Source organism: Ranitomeya variabilis, chromosome 4 (assembly GCF_051348905.1).
Source record: "Ranitomeya variabilis isolate aRanVar5 chromosome 4, aRanVar5.hap1, whole genome shotgun sequence".
Classification (NCBI taxonomy): domain Eukaryota; kingdom Metazoa; phylum Chordata; class Amphibia; order Anura; family Dendrobatidae; genus Ranitomeya; species Ranitomeya variabilis.
In genome coordinates, this window is record NC_135235.1 from 520,396,350 (window position 1) to 520,418,402 (window position 22,053).

Here is a 22,053-nt window from a genome sequence, read left to right on the forward strand (position 1 = left end):
ACATATCATACAGTGGGGGAAATAGGTATTTGATCCTTTGCTGATTTTGTAAGTTTGCCCACTGACAGACATGAACAGTTTCTAATTTTAAGGGTAGGTTAATTTTAACTTTGAGAGATAGAATATAAAAAAAATCCATAAAATCACATTGTATGAATTATATAAATTTATTTGCATTTTGCAGTGAGAAATAAGTATTTGATCTCTCTGACAAACAAGACTTAATACTTGGTGGCAAAACCATTTTTGGCAAGCACAGCAGTCAGACTTTTTTGTAGTTGATGATAAGGTTTCCGCACATGTCAGGAGGAATTTTTGTCCACTCCTCTTTGCAGATCATCTCAAAATCATTAAGATTTTGAGGCTGTCACTTGGCAACTCGGAGCTATAAGTTTTCTATGGGATTAAGGTCTGGAGACCTCCATAACCTTAATGTGCTTCTTTTTGAGCCACTCCCTTGTTGCCTTGGCTGTATGTTTTGGGTCATTGTCTTGCTAGAAGACCCAGCCACTACCCATTTTTAATGTCCTGGCGGAGGAAAGGAGGTCATCACTCAGGATTTTAGGGTACATGGTTCCATCCATTCTCCCATTGATGCGGTGAAGTAGTCCTGTGCCTTAGCAGAGAAGCAACCCCAAAACATATTCTTTTCACCTCCAAGCTTGACAGTGGGGACTTTGTTCTTGGGATCATTAGCAGCATTTCTCTTCCTCCAAACATGGCGAGTTGAGTTAATGCCAAAAAGCTCAATTTTTGTCTCATCTGACCACAGCACCTTCTCCCAATCACTCACAGAATCATCCAGGTTCTCATTGGCAAACTTCAGACGGGCCTGCACATGTGCCTTCTTGAGCAGAGGGACCTTGCGGGCACTGCAGGATTTTAACCCTTTATAGCATAATCTGTTACCATTGGTTTTCTTGGTGACTGTGGTCCCAGCTGCCTTGAGATCATTAACAAATTCCCCCCGTGTAGTTTTAAGCCGATATCTCAACTTCCTCATGATCAAGGATATCCCACGAGGTGAGATTTTGCATGTTGTCCCTGATCACTGTCGATTGACAATCATTTTGTATTTCTTAAATTTTCTTACTATTGCTCCAACAGTTGTCTCCATCTCATCCAGTATCATACTTGTGGTTTTGTAGCCCATTCCAGCCTTGTGCAGGTCTATGATTTTGTCCCTGACATCCTTATAAAGCACTTTGGTCTTACCCATGTTGTAGAGGTTAGAGTCTGACTGATTAATTGAGTTAGTGGACAGGAGTCTCTTATAAAGGTGACTATGTAAGACAGCTGTCTTTAATGCAGGTAACGAGTTGATTAGAAGCGTCTAACTGGTCTGTAAAAACCACAACTTTTAATGGTTGGTAGGGGAACAAATTTCTCACTGCAAAATGCAAATGTGACACCCCTGGAATCTGGTTGTCACAGTGGTATTGCCTGCCTCCCAGGGAGGGTGATGCCATGCCTGGCAGCGAGAAGTAGTCCCCTTAGCGGGTAACACTAGCATACAACACTTTCCTGACTCCAGGCCAGAAGGGGGAGCTCTAAACCCGGTTTCAGGATATCTTCCCTATAAGTTCTGGTCTGGAGGAGGAGTTACAGTCAGTCTGTGTGAGACAGTGAAGGGAGAGGAAGCATGTGAGGAGAGGGAAACTGGGAGTGGAGCTGCGATTGAGCTCACTCCCAGGATTGAGCTCAAGAAGCCGGACACCGGGGTCCGAGGTTGTGTGGAAACTGTATGACCCACAGCAGAGACCGGAGGGCAGGTGATTGCAGGTCTTCTAGCCACAACACCCGAAGGCACAGCAGCAGATTAGAGCCCGGAGTCACCACAAGAAAGGGACACCTGGAAAAAGGCTCGAGCTACCTGCCATGCGGATAGAGTTCCACCTAAGGGACAGATTGAGAGAGGGACTTGAGGAAAGCTAATGTATCAAGAACCCAGAATTCAGCGCAGAAAGAAAGGCTTCCAAACCCACCTGGCTAGGGGAATTCCGAACCGCTTCCAGCCTGCCTGGATTCCAAAGATCACCTGTAACCTGTGCCCTGGACTGCAATTTCACCAGTAAAATGTAAAGAGACTGCAAATCCTGTGTCCTCCAATTATTTCCTGCACTCCACCATCTAGCATCCCTTACCAACTGTCCTGGTAGTCCTAGGGCCTCCGCTCCACCTGTGGGGAGCAAAACCATCTAAGCTGCATTACGATCGGCCCCAGTTGATCCCATTAAGCAGTGTCGGCCATCTCTGGCAGAGTACCACAGGTGGCATCATGAACATTACTACATTAGACTTTATTTCCACTTCCATTCATCCCCTTTAGCTGGACGCCCAGGGCCACGGACTGGGTCACTGCCGCTGTGACTTCCCCTTTAAGAACTGTGCCGACCTGGTACCGAGTATCCCACGGTCCTAGCGGGCGCTCTACAAATAAATTTATATAATTTAATACAATGTGATTTTCTGGATTTTATTTTTGATATTCTATCTCTCAATGTTAAAATTAACCTACCCTTAAAATTGTAGACTGTTCATGTCTTTGTCAGTGGGCAAACTTACAAAATCAACAAGGGATCAAATACTTATTTCTCCCTTTGTATTATTCCACTATAATTCCAAAAGTTAATAGTTTTATTAGATAAGGAAAAACTTTCTCAATTGTAGACTTTTTTTTTTTTAACAAATATCAAGGTTGGCCTGCAAGTTTCTGCAAGCTTTTAACTTAGGCCCTCTGTGTATTTGAGTTTGATATCCCTGCCTTAAAGGGTTTGTTCTCATCATGATAAAGGGTTAAAGTTGCAAAGAGGTTGTCAAAAGAAACAACTTTGCAATTTTACTTTGGTTAAAAATCCTCTCCATTCTCAAGAACAGACCTTCACTACAATTGGTGGCTAGTATCTTAGGCTTGGAGTGCAGATCTTACAAGCTCTTTGATATTGACTCTACACTCACTGGCCACTTTATTAGGTACACCTGTCCAACTTCTTGTTAACACTTAATTTCTAATCAGCCAATCACATGGCGGCAACTCAGTGCATTTAGGCATGTAGACATGGTCAAGACAATCTCCTGCAGTTCAAACCGAGCATCAGTATGGGGAAGAAAGGTGATTTGAGTGCCTTTGAACGTGGCATGGTTGTTGGTGCCAGAAGGGCTGGTCTGAGTATTTCAGAAACTGCTGATCTACTGGGATTTTCACGCACAACCATCTCTAGGGTTTACAGAGAATGGTCCGAAAAAGAAAAAAAATCCAGTGAGCGGCAGTTCTGTGGGCGGAAATGCCTTGTTGATGCCAGAGGTCAGAGGAGAATGGGCAGACTGGTTCGAGCTGATAGAAAGGCAACAGTGACTCAAATCGCCACCCGTTACAACCAAGGTAGGCCTAAGAGCATCTCTGAACGCACAGTGCGTCGAACTTTGAGGCAGATGGGCTACAGCAGCAGAAGACCACACCGGGTACCACTCCTTTCAGCTAAGAACAGGAAACTGAGGCTACAATTTGTACAAGCTCATCGAAATTGGACAGTAGAAGATTGGAAAAACGTTGCTTGGTCTGATGAGTCTCGATTTCTGCTGCGACATTCGGATGGTAGGGTCAGAATTTGGCGTAAACAACATGAAAGCATGGATCCATCCTGCCTTGTATGGAGCATCTTTGGGATGTGCAGCCGACAAATCTGCGGCAACTGTGTGATGCCATCATGTCAATATGGACCAAAATCTCTGAGGAATGCTTCCAGCACCTTGTTGAATCTATGCCACGAAGAATTGAGGCAGTTCTGAAGGCAAAAGGGGGTCCAACCCATTACTAGCATGGTGTACCTAATAAAGTGGCCGGTGAGTGTATAACGCGCTAATGTACTAGTTGTCTTAATAATATCAAACCTAATCTAATCTAATTCAGGGCACTTTGTGAAAAATATGTGGGTTTTGGACTGCAGTATGGGCACTCGGTCTCTAAAAGGTTCGTCATCACTGCTATATGGGATAATCCTATAGCTTAATCTGACAACATAATATCATATATCATAGATTTCACACATGCAGTTTATTTTGTTTTGCACAGTGAGATTCAATATTTTGTTCACCTTCTATGACCAGTCATGAAAGGTTAATCAGTGATGCAAAGACCCCTTGGAAAAACAGTAGTGTTGGTCATTCACCTTAACGCTTACTTGAAGAAGCTACCGTATATACTCGAGTATAAGCCGAGATTTTCAGCCCAAATTTTTGGGCTGAAAGTGCCCCTCTCGGCTTATACTCGAGTCACAGTCGGCGGCAGGGTCGGCGGGTGAGGGGGAGAGGGCGCTGAGGCATACTTACCTGCTTCCGGGGCTCCTGGCGCTGTCCCTGCAGTCCCACGGTCTCCAGGTGCCGCAGCTCTTCCCCTGTTCAGCGGTCACGTGGGACCGCTCATTAGAGAAATGAATATGGACTCCACTCCCATAGGGGTGGAGCCACATATTCATTTCTCTAATGAGCGGTAATGGTGACCGCTGATAGAGGAAGAGGCTGCGGCACCGAAGACCAGCTGTCCGGGGGAAGGAGCCAGGGATGCCGGGAGCAGGTAAGTATTACATATTCACCTGTCCACGTTCCACACGCCGGGCGCCGCTCCATCTTCCCGGTGTCTCTCCGCACTGACTGTGCAGGTCAGAGGGCGCGATGACGCATATAGTGTGTGCGCCGCCCTCTGCCTGATCAGTCAGTGCGGAGAGACCCTGGGACGGGACGCTGAGGAGCTGCAAGCAAGAGAGGTGAGTATGTCATTTTTTTTTATTGCAGCAGCAATGGCACAGCTTTCTATGGTACATCTATGGGGCAATAATGAACGGTGCAGAGCACTATATGGCACAGCTATGGGGCAATAATGAACGGTGCAGAGCACTATATGGCACAGCTATGGGGCAATAATGAATGGTGCAGAGCACTATATGGCACAGCTATGGGGCAATAATGAACGGTGCAGAGCACTATATGGCACAGCTATGGGGCAATAATGAACGGTGCAGAGCACTATATGGCACAGCTATGGGGCAATAATGAACGGTGCAGAGCACTATATTGCACAGCTTTCTATGGTACAGCTATAGGGCAATAATGAACGGTGCAGAGCACTATATGGCACAGCTATGGGGCCATAATGAATGGTATGGAGCATCTATTTTTATTTTTGAAATTCACCGGTAGCTGCTGCATTTTCCACCCTAGGCTTATACTCGAGTCAATTAGTTTTCCCAGTTTTTTGTGGCAAAATTAGGGGGGTCGGTTTATACTCGGGTCGGCTTATACTCGAGTATATACGGTAATCCGCTATTCTGTGACAAAACCCACACACAATAAAGATTTTTGGGAGTCCAATTATGTCACACTTTTTGAATAAAAGGTACAGTAAATCTAATATACATACTACAGTATATACATCAGATTAGATTGTCTATGTGTATATGCAGCGCCCCAGAGTCCTGGTTGCTGCAGTAATGTTATTCCTCCACCAGGGGGAGTGATATTACGTCTGGAGGCAATAAAGGAGATCTCCTGTCCAGGTATCACAAACACACCACACACTTCACACTCCAGCCACCAGGGGGAGCAAAGGGTTCTATCTATTAGGCCACTCCTCACAGTTAGGGAAAACTGGGGGTTGGAGGGAAAGTGAGTCAGAAGGTTCCTGGCTGGAGACCGAGAGAGAAAGGTCTCCAGGCCGAGCTGTCTGGAGTGATCTCCAGCAGATCCAGGCTTCGGTCTGAGGAGGACGAGGGTACACGGAGCTGTGCCTGCACCCCATGCGGCAGCATCCAAAGAAAGAGACATTGAAAGGAAGCGTGTTCTAGTGAGTGAGAAACGAAGGCATAGCGACAAGTGGATACCAGAGAGGATAGTAGACGTGAGGAGCTGCATCCTTCTGGTGCGCGTTCCGGCAGCCAGGATACCGAGGGAGTAAAGTGCTCTATGCCATTGCTTCAGAGACTGGCAGGACAGTCAATTCCAAGTTGGCTGCCTGACCTAAAATACCTAAGAAGACACAGTGGCAACTTGTAGGGGTCGGGGCGTCTCTAGGGTCCCTATAAACAAGCCTCAGGCCATCAGTCATATGGGTTTTGTTCTATCCGACCACGGGGAACAGAGAGAAGAGTAATAACAGTGAGGACTTCATTAGAGCTTAAGCAAGTGAGGACCTACTGTGTTACTGTGCGCATAGGAAGGCTATTGCATTCCACCTGGATAAGGAGACTCTGGATTTGCCTTCAGACCAACCGGACTCTGCCTATCCCGTGATCCGGTGCCCAGGACTGTGGACACTGAAGCCTTCAGTAAAAGGTAAAGAGACAGCAACCTTGTGTCCTTGTTATTCACCGCGCCTTACACCATCACCATCTACACTTCTGGGAAGCCCTGGGGATACACTTCACCTGTGGAAAGGTATACCATCTAGCTGCCATAACATCACCCCAGCGGACCCCTAAGCAGCGTCAGTCACCCTGACCGAATACCACAGGTGGCGTTACGAACATCATACAAACTTCACCTTTAATTGGACGCCACGGACCGGCCACGGACCGGGTCGGGCCGCCGTGACATCCCCTGAACCGAAGGACCCGGTACCGAGTACCCCATTGCCCTTAACGTGGGGGTGCTCCATATATATATATATATATATATATATATATATATATATATACTGTATATACTATATCACTCTATGCAAAAAAATATATATATATATATATACAGCTCTGGCAAAAATTAAGATACCACTGCAAAATGTTCAGTTTGTCTGATTTTTCTCTTTATAGGTATATTTTTTGAGTAAAATGTAAATTGTTCTTTTATTCTATAAACTTCTGACATGTCCCCGAATTTCCAAACAATAATTTTTGTATTTTTTTTCTGACAAAGAAAAAAGGTCAAAATTTTAAAAAAAGCAAAACAGGGCTTTCAGACCTCAAATAATGCAAAGAAAACAAGTTCATAATCATTTAGAAACAACAATACTAATGTTTTAACTCAGGAAGAGCTCAGAAATCAATATTTTGTGGAATAACCATGATTTTTAATGACAGGTTTCATGCGTCTTGGCATGCTTTCCATCAGTCTTTCACACTGCTTCTGGCGCAAAAATGTAAGCAGTTCTTCTTTGTTTGATGGCTTGTGACTATCCATCATCCTCTTGATTACATTCCATAGGTTTTCAATGGGGTTCAGGTCTGGAGTTTGGGCTGCCCATGACAGGGTTGTGATGTGGTGGTCTCTTAATTTTTACCAGAGCTGTATATATTTTGCTTTGAATCATTTTCAAGTAAAAAGTTATGAACTTGTGACAGCATTCCATAAGGTAGTGAATCCAAATTTCTCTTTGTTTCTCCATCCAAATATCACTAGTGAAAATTGCTATCCTATTGTGTATGTGTTTTGGATGGACAATAGTTAAAATGTCCCTTTACAAAGTTTTGCTCATTTTTTCTATGTCTCTAGATAGCTACAAAACAGATAGTTTTGACATACAGAAGGGTATCAGCTGCTCATAGCACATACAACATTATAGTCTATCTGGCTGCTCATACATTGTTAAAACATAGGCCATAACTTTTTACTTTTTGTATCATGTTAAAAACCTATAACTCTGCCCTTCACCTCGCCAAACAGACCTACTTCACCACCCTGATCTCCTCACTATCCAACAACCCCAAGAAACTTTTTGACACCTTTCACTCTCTCCTCAGGCCAAAAGCACAAGCCCCTATCACAGACATTTGTACTGATGACCTGGCTTCCCACTTTATAGGGAAAATAGACAATATCCGTTAGGAAATCCGCTCCCAATCACCAAGTTCAGTGACTCCCATCCCTATCTGCATCTCCCCTGGCTCACTCTCCACATTTGATCCCATCACATAAGAAGAAGTCTCCAGGCTCCTCTCTTCTTCCCGTCCGACTACATGCACTATCGACCCCATTCCCTCTCATCTCCTCCAGTCTCTCTCTCCAGTCGTCACTACTCACCTAACTACAATCTTTAATCTCTCACTCTCCTCAGGCATTTTCCCGTCCTCCTTCAAACACTCTATCATTACTCCGTTACTAAAGAAACCCGCCCTCGACCCATCTTGAACAAATAAAACAGACCAGTCTCCAACCTCCCCTTAATCTCTAAACTCTTGGAGCGCCTATTCTACTCCCACCTTGCCCGTTACCTCTCCATTCACTCCCTCCTAGACCCTTCACAGTCCGGCTTCCGCCCCCTATACTCAACAGAAACTGCACTCATCAAGGTGACCAATGACCTTCTGACAGCAAAATGTAACGGTGACCACTCTCTACTCATTCTTCTCGATCTTTCTGCAGCTTTTGACACTGTTGACCACCCTCTCCTACTTTCTAGGCTCCAGTCACTAGGCATTAAGGACACTGCTCTCTCCTGGTTCTCCTCCTATCTTTCTGACCGCTCCTTCAGTGTTCTGTTTTCTGGCTCCACTTCGTCTCCTCTTCCTCTCACTGTCGGGGTACCTCAGGGCTTAGTCCTTGGCCCCTTCTCTCTCTGCACGGCCCCAATTGGACAGACCATCAGCAGATTTGGCTTTCAGTACCATCTTTATGCCGACGACACACAACTATACAAGTCATCCCCTGAGCTTACTCCTGCTGTACTACAAAACACCAGTGACTGTCTGCCCGCAGTCTCTGACATCATGTCTGCTCTCTATCTGAATCTCAACCTCTCCAAAACTGAACTTCTTCTGCTCCCACCATCTACTAACCTCCCTAAACCTGATGTTTCCCTCTCTGTGGGTGCGCTGTCTGGGTGTTGCGTTTGACTCCGATCTCTCCTTCACATCCCATATACAATCTCTTGCCCTCTCGTGCCGCTTACACCTAAAGAACATCTCTAGAATCCGCCCTTTTCTCACTATGGAAACAGCAAAAACCCTCACTGTCACTCTGATCCACTACCACCTGGACTACTGCAACGCTCTATTAATTGGCCTCCCCCTTACTCAACTTTCCCCTCTCCAGTCTATCCTTAATGCAGCAGCCAGGGTTGTCTATCTAGCTAATCGTTACTCGGATGCGTCCGCTCTTCGCCAGTCATTACACTGGCTGCCCATTCATTATAGAATCCAATTCAAAGTACTTGTTCTCACCCACAAAGCTCTCCACAGTGCGGCATCCCCTTTCATCTCCTCCCTCATTTCTGTCTATAGGCCTAACCGACCTCTGCGCTCTGCAAATGACTTTCGACTATCCTCTGCACTATTCCGTACCTCCCACTCCCGACTCCAAGACTTCTCCCGTGCTGCGCCAATCCTCTGGAATGCTCTACCTCAAGATATTAGGACCATTCACAATTTGCATAGTTTTAGGCGCTCCCTCAAAACACATTTGTTCAGAGCGGCCTATCACGTTCCCTAATCAGTCATTTTATGTTTGTGTGTGTGTGTGTAGCCCATTCACTACTTCCATCTATCCCCCACTCCCTGAAGATGGCTGGACCATCATTGTAAATACATCATTGTAAATACACACCTGTACTTTGTATCTCCCCACCTCATTGTAGATTGTAAGCTCTCACGAGCAGGGTCGTCTTATTTTGCTTTAATTATTGTATTGTTAATGTTGTTACTTAATGACTGTTGTGTTTGAAACTGTTAAGCTGTAAAGCGCTGCGGAATATGTTGGCACTATATAAATAAAGATTATTATTATTATCATCACCCCTGTTAGGCCGATTTCGCACATCATTTTTTTCTTCATGGATGAAAATCGGTCCATGTTTCTTTGAGTGTGGTGCACCCATTTTTGAATCGTGCGTCAGTGTTTACAATCCTTGTCGCATCCATTTTTCTCATACGAAGAAAAAAAATTCTAAGCTTTTTCTAGCCATTAAACAGTTAAATAGGGAAAGCACACAGATGACATCTGTTTTATTCACAATATCATTGCCTTTGAATGGCAAATTTGATGTACAACATGGTTCAAAGTAGAACATGTCTCATGTTTGGGTTTTTTTGTGGACACAGTCACTCTGTCAAAAAAAAAGAGAAATGACAAGGCACGTTGATTGTAAACGGTCTGTGATCTATTGGTAAAAATATCGGAAACCAAAAAAACTCATGTATGAAAGAACCCTTTGATTAAAGGATACATATAAATGACAAGTGTAAGACTTAGCAATGCAGCAAGTGGACTTCTTATGGTCTTTACTTCAATCATGACGTGACTGATGAATTGTGACATCCATTCCGAATCTCTGGTGAGAAATGTCTTCAGTTTCTTAAAGTAAAACTATGAAAACATTTTTGTTACGTCTCCTGATGAGTAATATTTTGTTGAAAGTTTGTTGTGCTGTAGAGTGCTCCTATGAATCGTGTCGCTGTTGAGGATCCATTTACCTGGAAAAGGCATACATTTAGCCTAGTTGGAGGTGATTTTTTGAGGATCATACACTCATCATATGCAACATGTTGGGCAAACCATAATAAATACAGACATATACAAGAGTTGGGCTTGGTTCAGACTTTGTATTTTGTTGAGTGAAACTTGCCACAAAAAAAGACATACAGTTTTGAAGCTTGAACGCAGCTGCAATTTTCGTTAGTCTGGTATAGAAATTTTTTTTCAGAATTCCTATGGGGAAAAAGTAAGCATCAATGCATAAAGTAGTATTTACTAATCAGCTCAATATTTATTGTAAACTTATACAGTAAAATAATGTACTTAAAAATCTGCTAAAGAAAACAATGGATAAATGCGCACATTTTTTTTTATAGATTTACAAAATGTTGGACTTTGTATGATGTTTTGAATTTCAAAGTAGTTGACATAGTCTTGTAATTAGTGTTTCTCTTTAAAAAGGAATGCAGAATGTACCAGCTGAATAAATGGCTTTATTTCCTTAGTAAAAGATGCAAAAATTCTTGATAGTTACAAGCAATCAGAGTGGCATAATTAGCTTGGTGGTTGCAGTTTACACTTGGTAATAAAGAACACTATATAGTTGCAACACGTAACTCCTTTATTCACTTCTCAGCAGTCATCTACTGGGACCAGTAAATCATGAGAAACACCAAAAGTCCACCAAGTATGAGGTTTTGCCTATTGTGATTGCTTATTTTTGCCCAACCAAAGGATAGGATGTAAACGCTCTGCTTAATGCATTGCACATCGGGCTAATGCCTTCTCTCTAGTTCCATCAATCCACTGCCTTCTTAGAATTGGATATCACCCTTATTTCCAGATCACAGAGTAGGCAGATCATTCATTTTCTAAGTAAGGGCTAAAGTCTGCCCACGTTGACTAAGCTCCCCATAGGAATGATGGGTCACATAACCCCAATGTACTATTTATTACTTCATTCAGGGGTAAAGATTCACATGCCCAGATAATGTCAAATTTGTCTCTCTCACATATCACACATAGTTTATAGCTCTCTCTCGTTACTGACAGAACTGAAATCACACATAGTTTATAGCTCTCTCTCTCGCTACAGACAGAACTGGCATTTCTTTGTCTTAACTTCATAAGACAACTGTAGAGCTTTCAGAACTGCTCCAGTTTTCAGACCAATGGCACACACCTCTCCGGAAACAAGTTGATGCCTACTACTCACTTAAAGGGGTTATCCACTACTCGTACAACCCCTTCTCAGTGGTACTATTGGCACTGGCTCTCCTGGGATCACATAACATTGTTGTCACGCAATCCCTGCAGCCAGTCAGTACTGGATTCACTCTTCCCACCTTTGGTCAAATCACCTACATCCGGAGGAAGTCAGAACTACTGCTTCCTCATTTCCTCTAGATGTATGTAATAGGGCTGAAAAAGATACTATTATTTAATATCTAAATATTTTTTCAAAGTGATATACCGTACATAGTTTCCTATGTTAGTAGGGTGATATCAGATTCACTTTTTTTTACAGGCAGGGCATAGAAGCTATCACATTCACCACTAATAGTTTTACTAGATTTTTCTTTTTTTAACTCTTTTCTAAATACTTGACGTAGCATGATCTTGGTATCTTAAAGATTTAACCAGGGCAATTAAAATTGTTAGACAGTGAAGAATACCTGTTCCATGACCGCAAACCACTTTGTGCTTAGCGGCTTGAAAATCCTGTGCTCAAACACTGTAACAGCTGCTGAAGAGATAATGAAATGAATATTACCAAGCCTTGTCTAAACTTGTTGAATGCAGATGAAAACTGGGTAAGATTTAAATAGATTACAGAGGAACATAGAATATAAATAGGTATGATAGATGATTAAATAGAGTTGTGATACTTAGAAATGAGGCCAGATTTAGATATTATTTTCATTGTTATAACCTATTCCCAGTTAGGTTATTAATCTGTTAACATTTCGGGAGGAGGCACTGGAATTACATAACAATCTTATTCCTCACCTTTACGTTCTATGTGTTGGGACAGTTGGAAATCCAATGTCACAGCAGCAAGTCAGGTAAATGCCAGGAACAACAATGATTCCGCCTCGGCTCCCCGCATGATAAAGCTGATCTCACAGAGACTGCTTACCCGCACCATGGGACCCGGCTCTCGCCACCATCAGTTGTAAATGAAGTTCAACCTGCTAAGGAGCTGCGCAAGGCTGGAGTTGATGGGGCCGTAATCGGGGGCATTGTGGTACAGTTCAAACAAAGGGGCCCCAACAAGTTTGTAATTTTTCGGAACTGCAAATAGCGCTTTTTCCTGAAGTTGAACCAGGAACAACTTCTTGTGTTCTTTGTGATATGTGCAGGAATATATGGATACTGTGGAGGTTCGAAGTTTGGCCTCCACCAGTTCCCAATGCAGTCATCAATGACCCAGTCCTGCTGCACCCCGTCCTGCCGGCCGAGGATCTCAGTCATGAGACACTTTAACCCTTCTACTTCATCCTCTCTGGGGTTGAGTTCTCCCCCAGGCAGCTTGAAAAAGGTGGTTCCCAGCTGCAGTAACAGCACATGGGGCAATCTGTGCTCGTGGACGATCAGGACGCCCTCCACCATGCGCCTCATTCCAATCTTGTCAAACTCCTCTCGCATCCGCTGGAACCGCGCAGCCACAGTTGGAAATCCAAAATGTTTAACATGTTAAATGTTATTTGTTATAAACCTGCTTAGAATCTCGATAATTATTTTATTTCCCATTGTTTATGGATATGCGTGTCTGTATGTTGCAGGGGAGAAATCCCACAGCATAGAACTTTGATTGATTTCATGGCGCACTACATGTAAAAAGGGGGTATACCTAATAAAAAACAAGTACAATAACCTTAACCCCTTTATCCCCGCAGCTTTTTTCGGTTTCGCGTTTTCATTTTTCGCTCCCCTTCTTCCCAGAGCCATACCTTTTCTATTTTTCCATCAATATGGCCATGTGAGGGCTTGTTTTTTGCAGGACGAGTTGTACTTTTGAACAACACCATTGGTTTTACCATGTCGTGTACTACATTCCAAGTGCGGTGAAATTGCAAAACAAGTGCAATCCAACACAGTTTTTTTGTTTGAATTTTTTTTACTAGGTTCACTAAATGCTAAAACTGACCTGCCATTATGATTCTCCAGGTCATTACAAGTTCATAGACACCTAACATGTCTAGGTTCTTTTTTTATCTAAGTGGTGAAAAAAAATTCCAAACTTTGTTAAAAAAAAAAGATTGCGCCATTTTCCAATACCCGTAGCGTCTCCATTTTTCGTGATCTCAGGTTGGGTGAGGGCTTATTTTTTGTGCGTCGAGCTGACATTTTTAATCATACCATTTTGATGCAGATACAATCTTTTGATTGCCCGTTATTGCATTTTAATGCAATGCTGCGATGATCAAAAAAATGTAATTTTGGCATTTTGAATTTTTTTCTCACTACACCATTTAGCGATCAGGTTAATCCTTTTTTCATTGATAGATTGGGCGACTCTGAATGCGGCGATACCAAATGTGTGTATATTTGATTTCATTTTTGTTGTTTTATTTTGAATGGGACAAAAGGAGGGTAATTTGAACTTTTAGATTTTTTTATTCTTTTCATATTTTTAAAAACATTTTTTTTAACTTTTGGCATGCTTCAATAGTCTCCATAGGAGACTAGAAGCTGCCACAGCCCGATCGGCTCTGCTACATAAAGACGATGTTCAGATTGCCTCTATATAGCAGATTTACTGACTTGCTATGAGCGCCGACCACTGGGTGGCACTCACAGAAAGCTGGCACTGACAACCATAGAGGTCTCCAGGAGACCTCAGGTTGTCATGCCAACACACTGGTGAACTGCGATCACTTGACGGGGTCACCGGTGTGCGTATTTCCGGCCTGATGGCTGGAAGCGCTATTTAAATGCCACTGTCAGAGTTTGACAGCGTCATTTAACTGGTTAATAGCCGCGGGTGGAGGGGGAGTAGATGCGCACTGAGTGCACCTCCAAAGAGGGGAGAATAACGGAGGGTGGCAATGGAATTTGGGTGAAGGAACAGTTATATGTCAGGAGAAAACCAACTCCTCCACCATGCTTGCTGCTGAGGTGGGGGGTGTGGGAAAGGTGGAATCCAGGATAAGAAATTGCAACTGGGGAGGCTGTGTCAGAGGGGGTGAGCCAGGTTTTGGTGATGTCAAGGAAGAAAAGTTTCTTAGTAATGAGATCATGGATGTATGAAAGTTTGTTACAGACAGATCGAACGTTCCATAAACCTGTTTGTGCTTGAAAAAGGCCATTTGTTGGCTGCAACATTGCTAGATGATGCATTTTGGAAATAAAGGAAATGAACTAACTCTGGTGCATTGAATATAGTCTATCTTTTGGATTTTCTGGTAACTTGGTGGGAAGCTACCTTAAGGTAGCACCATGTCTGTGGCATCATGCAAAAGGAAATAACCATTATGGACACAGCTATAACAATATAGGTGTTATATGGCTGACATTACTTTCCAAAACAAGATTTATTTGCCACTTACTCTATAATTTTGCTGTCTTCCTATTAACTTCTGAGCTACCTCTTGTTTACTAAAGCCAACACATGATATTGCTGTCATTTTTATAGCCTCATCTATTATATGAATTACTCATAATTCAAGCATCTTCATGATATCCACAATACAGTAGAGCCTATTTTCTTCAGTAATGTTCTAGATTGATGTAGCCTTAGCGGAGTTTAATGGCTTGAATCAGGCATATGACACACAGACAAGCCTGGAATTTTTTGTATTATTTTCCCTTGTATCTGAGACTCTTAAGACAACATTACTGCAACAGACGGCTTGTAACTTAAGATGCCAATAATGTATTTTATTTTCGATCATATAACGTAAAGATATGTCATATGGTCACATGGGAAGGATGGAGCAGGATGAGGAACTGAACCCGCATTATACCTGTCAGATGCCAACTGTTACACAGTTCTGATTTCTGCAACCACTTAAATGTCTCTGTCAATCACTGACATCAGAATTCAAATGGCTAACTTTCCAATGGCACATGCACATGAGAAACCGTGCCTGAGTGCTTTAATCCTGTTGCCCAACGAGTGTCCCCCAACACACTCAGGGAGCGCTACCTCACACTATATACTTACAGTACATTACTATTGCAGTATACAGGATAGTATACGTGATCAAATAATACAATACATTAATATTTCAGAAAATAGTACAAATAATCATAGGGTCAAGTCACCTAAGAAGACTAAAAAATATATTTTTTAGAAAGTTAAAAAAGTAAAACATAAAAGCTTAAAATACTCCTCTTTTCTAATTTTAAATAAATAAATAAATATATTTGGTATTATCACATCGATAAAATTCTGATCCATCAAAATATAACTATACGTTAAATGCCAAAAAGAAACCATTAGCAGAGAAAAAAAGTTGCCAGGTTCTTTGAAATGCCATATATACACCGTAAAACAAAACCCACAAAAATAATGACGGAATTAAGTTGTTGTTTTTTTTACCATTTCACACGATTTGGATTTATTTCTTTGTTTTTCAATACATTATATTGTGAAGACATAAATGGTGTCTCAAAATACAAGCCCTCATATGGCTATGTCAAAACGTCGAAAAAGCAAAAATAAAAGCAAAGTAGGAAAAGAGTAAAGAAGTGCTATAATTGAAAATCACTGCAGTGCGCAGGCGCCGGGAGAGGTCAGAGAGGCCCGGCGCCTGCGCACTACAGTACTGTGCTCTGCCCTCAACAGGGCAGATAAAGTACGCCTGTGCCAGAGCCGTGACAGGAAGCAGAGAAGAGGACGACATCGTATGAAGATAGGAGGACCTGGACCGTGATGCCCATCGGACCCGGACCGCAGCGGGACCGCCCCTGGGTGAGTATAATCTAACCTCTTTTTCTTCTCTTTCAGGTTACATCGGGGGCTTATCTACAGCATTACAGAATGCTGTAGATAAGCCCCTGATGGCGGTGTCCGCCGTTTAAAGGCCCAATATTAGGTGACAGATTCCCTTTAAGGGTGGCATACAAGGTAAAATGTTCTTATAGTGCACGGTCCAGTCATCTTTTATAATAAATAAAGGTGTAAAGCTGCATGGTCACAAGCCAAAAAATCAGACAGCACACATACATTTCACACGGATGTGTGAATGCACCCTTAGGGTAATCATAAAGCTGCTAGGAATTAGTTTGATTGTCAGGGATAGAGCATTTCAGAGCTCTGGTGCAGCATGAGAAAGACATGGAGATGGTAGTGAGTGGTTCAGATAGTAAGAGATGTTAGTCTTTAGAAGAATAAGGATATGGGCAAGTTGGTCGGTGGAAGCTGTAGGGTGGCATAGCACTGTGAAGAGCTGTGTGGGTACGAGTGAAGTTGTATTCTAAAGTGGATAGGCAAACTGTGGCATTCTTATAGATCCCTGCCATCAGAGAAGTCAACAAGTCTTAGCTACAACATAAAACTGTACAACACTTTCAGAAAGCTTGCTTGAAGAGTAATGGTTCTTATGGTGCGACAATATTTTTAATTTCTCGCTGGTCAGATGAGTACCATCATATTTAAAGAGGACCTGTCATTTCCTGATATATTCAGTAAGTACCTGTAAATCCCCATGGAATTATGCGGCATCTTTTCTTAGAGCTCTGGGGCAGATTTATTATTACTGTCCTAAAGTTATACAGCATAAAACTAAACCAGACAGGCAGAAAAAAAAATGATCACACTGGCAAACTCTATGTAATAAATTTGGCTCGCCTTGCTAAATACGCTAGACACTGTTTTTTTTTTTCTTATGCCACTTAGTTGGTTTACTTTACATCAATATTTTGCGCTCAAACAATGGCACATGCACAATGGTTCATTTTACGACTCCACTTACTATGCCCCCTTTTGTGGCAAATTTTCACATTTTTTCAAATAAGGTGTAAAAAGTGTCTAAAAACACTTAGTACATTTTGTACATGTTTGTAGACTATTTTTTTTTTTTCAAAAGAAAAGATAGAATTCCCTCCCAGTGTGGTGCTGTTCCTCTGCATATTTATGAATACATTGACAGCTCGGTATTGCCATTGGGGTTTGGGTTGTTTCCACACTTTTCTGACACTGGTGAGTGCTGACATCAAATGGTGCAGGGATATACTACGTTGACAACTGGAATGATCTCACCCAATTGTCAATTTCTTCATAAGTTTCTAAGAAGAATGGCACACAAAATTCAAAGACGTACCATCTATCAGATCAGCATAGTCAGAGACCACTGGAAACATCAATTAAGTGCAAAGAGAAGGAGTTGTAATACAGCCAGAAGTCTAGAGCATTTCCATGCTTATGGCTGATGCTACTAGTTGTCTCTGGTGTCATGTCTAATTTAAATCCAAAGCATATGCAGTGACCCAGTCGAGAGTGTGTCCTTCCCTTTAAGTAATCCTGCATTGTGAGTAGCTTCTGTACACTACAGCTCACTCTCTAACTGCTCCTCTACATTATTCCCTGCATTTGTGAGCTGTAATTCTCCATTTGCAGTCACCTCCATTTTAGATGCAATGTATTTCTCATTTGCTGTGTTCTGGCATCTTTTAACCCCTTAGTGACAGAGCCAATTTGGTACTTAATGACCGAGCCAATTTTTACAATTCTGACCACTGTCACTTTACTAGGTTATAACTCTGGAACGCTTTATCGGATCCCGCTGATTCTTAGACTGTTTTTTCGTGACATATTGTACTTCAAGTTAGTGGTAACATTTCTTCGATATTACTTGCGATTATTTATGAAAAAAAACAGAAATAGGGCGAAAATTTTTAAAATTTTGCAATTTTCAAACTTTGCATTTTTATGCCCTTAAATCAGAGAGATATGTCACAAAAAATAGTTAATAAATAACATTTCCCACATGTCTACTTTACATCAGCACAATTTTGGAAACAAATTTTTTTTTTGTTAGGGAGTTATAAGGGTTAAAAGTTGACCAGCAATTTCTCATTTTTACAACACCATGTTTTTTTTAGGGACCACATCACCTTTGAAGTCATTTTGAAGGGTCTATATGATAGAAAAATACCAAGTGTGACACCATTCTAAAAACTGCACCCCTCAAGCTGCTCAAAACCACATTCAAGAAGTTTATTAACCCTTTACGTACTTCACAGGAACTGAAACAATGTGGAAGAAAAAAATGAACATTTAACTTTTTTTTGCAAACATTTTACTTCAGAACCATTTTTTTTAATTTTCACAAGTGTAAAAACAGAAATTTAACCACAAATTTTGTTGTGCAATTTCTCCTGAGTACGCCGATACCCCATATGTGGAGGTAAACCACTGTTTGAGCGCACCGCAGAGCTTGGAAGTGAAGGACCACCGTTTGACTGTTTCAATGCAGAATTGGCTGGAATTGAGATCGGACGCCATGTCGCGTTTGGAGAGCCCCTAATGTGCCTAAACAGTGGAAACCCCCACAAGTGACACCATTTTGGAAACTAGACCCCTTAAGGAACTTGTCTAGATGTGTGGGGAGCACTTTGAACCCCCAAGTGCTTCACAGAAGTTTATAACGTAGAGCCGTGAAAATAAAAAAATCGCATTTGTTTTCAGAAAAATGATTTTTCGCCCACAAATTCTTATTTTCACAAGGGTAACAGGAGAAATTAGACCACAAAAGTTGTTGTGCAATTTCTCCTGAGTACGTCGATACCCCATATGTAGAGGTAAACCACTGTTTGGGCGCACCGCAGAGCTTGGAAGTGAAGGAGCACCGTTTGACTTTTTCAATGCAGAATTGGCTGGAATTGAGATCGGACGCCATGTCACGTTTGGAGAGCCCCTGATGTGCCTAAACAGTGGAAACCTCCCACAAATGACACCATTTTGGAAACTAGACCCCTTAAGGAACTTATCTAGATGTGTGGTGAGCACTTTAAACCCCCAGGTGCTTCACAGAAGTTTATAACGTAGAGCCGTGAAAATAAAAAAATCGCATTTTTTCTACAAAAATGATCTTTTTGCCTCCAAATTTTTATTTTACCAAGGGTAACAGGAGAAAATGGACCCTCGAAGTTGTTGTACAATTTGTCCTGAGTACGCCGACACCCCATATGTGGGGGTAAACCACTGTTTGGGCGCATGGCTGAGCTCGGAAGCAAAGGAGCACTATTTGACTTTTCAATGCAAAATTGACTGGAATTGAGATCGGACGCCATGTCGCGTTTGGAGAGCCCCTGATGTGCCTAAACAGTAGAAACCCCCCAAAAGTGACCCCATTTTGGAAACTAGACCCCCCATGGAACTTATCTAGATGTGTAGTGAGAACTTTGAATGCCCAAGTGCATCACAGAACTTTATAATGCAGAGTCGTGAAAATAAAAAATATTTTTTTTTTAACAAAAAAGATTTTTTAGCCCCCAAGTTTTTATTTTCACAAGGGTAACAAGAGAAATTGGACCCCAAAAGTTGTTGTCCAATTTGTCCTGAGTATGCTGGTACCCCATATGTGGGGGTAAACCACTGTTTGGGCACACGGCAGAGCTCGGAAGGGAAGGAGCGCCATTTTGGAATGCAGGCTTTGATAGAATGGTCTGCGGGCGTTATGTTGCGTTTGCAGAGCCACTGATGTACCTAAACAGTAGAAACCCCCCACAAGTGACCCCATTTTGGAAACTAGACCCCCCAAGGAACTTACCTAGATATGTGGTGAGAACTTTGAATGCCCAAGTGCTTCACAGAAGTTTATAATGCAGAGTAGTGAAAATAAAAAATATATTTTTTTCCCACAAAAAAGATTTTTTAGCCCCAAAATTTTTATTTTCACAAGGGTAACAAGAGAAATTGGATGCCAATATTTGTTCTCCAATTTGTCCTGAGTATGCTGGTACCCCATATGTGGGGGTAAACCACTGTTTGGGCACACGGCAGAGCTCGGAAGAGAAGGAGCGCCATTTTGGAATTCAGACTTTGATAGAATTGTCTGTGGGTGTTATGTTGCGTTTGCAGAGACCCTGATGTACCTAAACAGTAGAAACCCCCCACAAGTGACCAAATTTTGGAAACTAGACCCCCTAAGGAACTTATCTAGATATGTGGTGAGAACTTTGAATGCTCAAGTGCTTCACAGAAGTTTATAATGCAGAGTGGTGAAAATAAAAAAATATTTTGTTTTCCCACAAAAAAGATTTTTAGCCCCCAAGTTTTTATTTTCACAAGGGTAACAGGAGAAATTGGACCCCAAAAGTTGTTGTCCAATTTATCCCGAGTACGCTGATGCCCCATATGTGGGGGTAAACCACTGTTTGGGCTCAGAAGGGAGGGAGCACCATTTGACTTTTTTAGCGCAAAATCGGCTGTCGTGTTTGGAGACCCCCTGATGTACCTAAACAGTGGAAACCCCCCAATTCTAACTCCAACCCTAACTCCAACACACCCCTAACCCTAATCTCAACCCGATCCATAATCCTAATCACAACCCTAACGATAATCACAACCCTAACCCCAAAACAGCCCTAATCTCAACCCTAACCATAACCCTAATCAAAACCCTAAATCCAACACACCCCTAACACTAATCTCAACCCTAACCTCAAACCTAACCCTAATCCCAATACACCCCTAACCCTAATCCCAACCCTAACCTTAACCCTAATCCCAACCCTATCCCTAATCCCAACCCTAATCCCAAACGTAACCCTAATCCCAACCCTAATCCCAAACGTAACCCTAATACCAACCCTAATCCAAACCCTAACCCTAATCCCAACTCTAACCCTAACTTTAGCCCCAACCCTAACTTTAGCCCCAACCCTAACCCTAACCCTAATTTTAGCCCCAACCCTAGCCCTAACCGTAACTTTAGCCCAAACCCTAACCCTAAATTTAGCCCCAACCCTAACCCTAAATTTAACCCTAACCCTAGCCCTAACTTTAGCCCCAACCCTAACCCTAGCCCTAAGGCTACTTTCACACTTGCGTCGTGTGGCATCCGTCGCAATCTGTTGTTTTGGGCAAAAAACGGATCCTGCAAATGTGCCCACAGGATGCCTTTTTTGCCCATAGACTTGTATTACCGACGGATGGCCACACGTCGCGTCCATCGTGCACTGGATCTGTTGTGTTTTGGCGGACCGTCATCAGAAAAAAAGTTCAATGTAACCTTTTTTTATACGTCGCGTCCGCCATTTCCGCGCATGCGTGGCCGTAACTCTCCCCCTTCCTCCTCAGGACATAGACTGGGCAGCAGATGCGTTGAAAAACTGCATCCGCTGCCCACGTTGTGCACAATTTTCACACCGTGCGTCGGTATGTTGGGCCGACGCATTGCGACCGCCCCGTACCGACGCAAGTGTGAAAGAAGCCTAAGGCTACTTTCACACTAGCGTTGTACTTGGCCCATCGCAGTGTGTCAGGCCGACGTACCGACGCTAGCGTTGTAAGCGCCACACAACGGGTGCAGCGGATGCTGTTTTTTCAACGTATCTGCTGCCCCATTGTGAGGTGCGGGGAGGCGGGGGCGGAGTTCTGGCCGCGCATGCACGGTCGGAAATGGCGGACACGTCGCACAAAAAAAGTTACATGTAGCGTTTTTTTGTGCCGACGGTCCGCCAAAGCACGACGGATGCGAC

General features: G+C 42.7%; 1 protein-coding gene and 1 pseudogene across 3 annotated transcripts in view; one reads left to right on the forward strand and one right to left on the reverse strand.

Annotated features, from left to right (window-relative positions):
- RIMS4 (regulating synaptic membrane exocytosis 4) overlaps positions 1–22,053 on the forward strand; it is a 1,070,250-nt gene that overhangs the window by 768,529 nt on the left and 279,668 nt on the right. The window lies entirely within an intron of this gene.
- LOC143767013 (cleavage and polyadenylation specificity factor subunit 5 pseudogene) lies at positions 12,569–20,385 on the reverse strand (annotated as a pseudogene).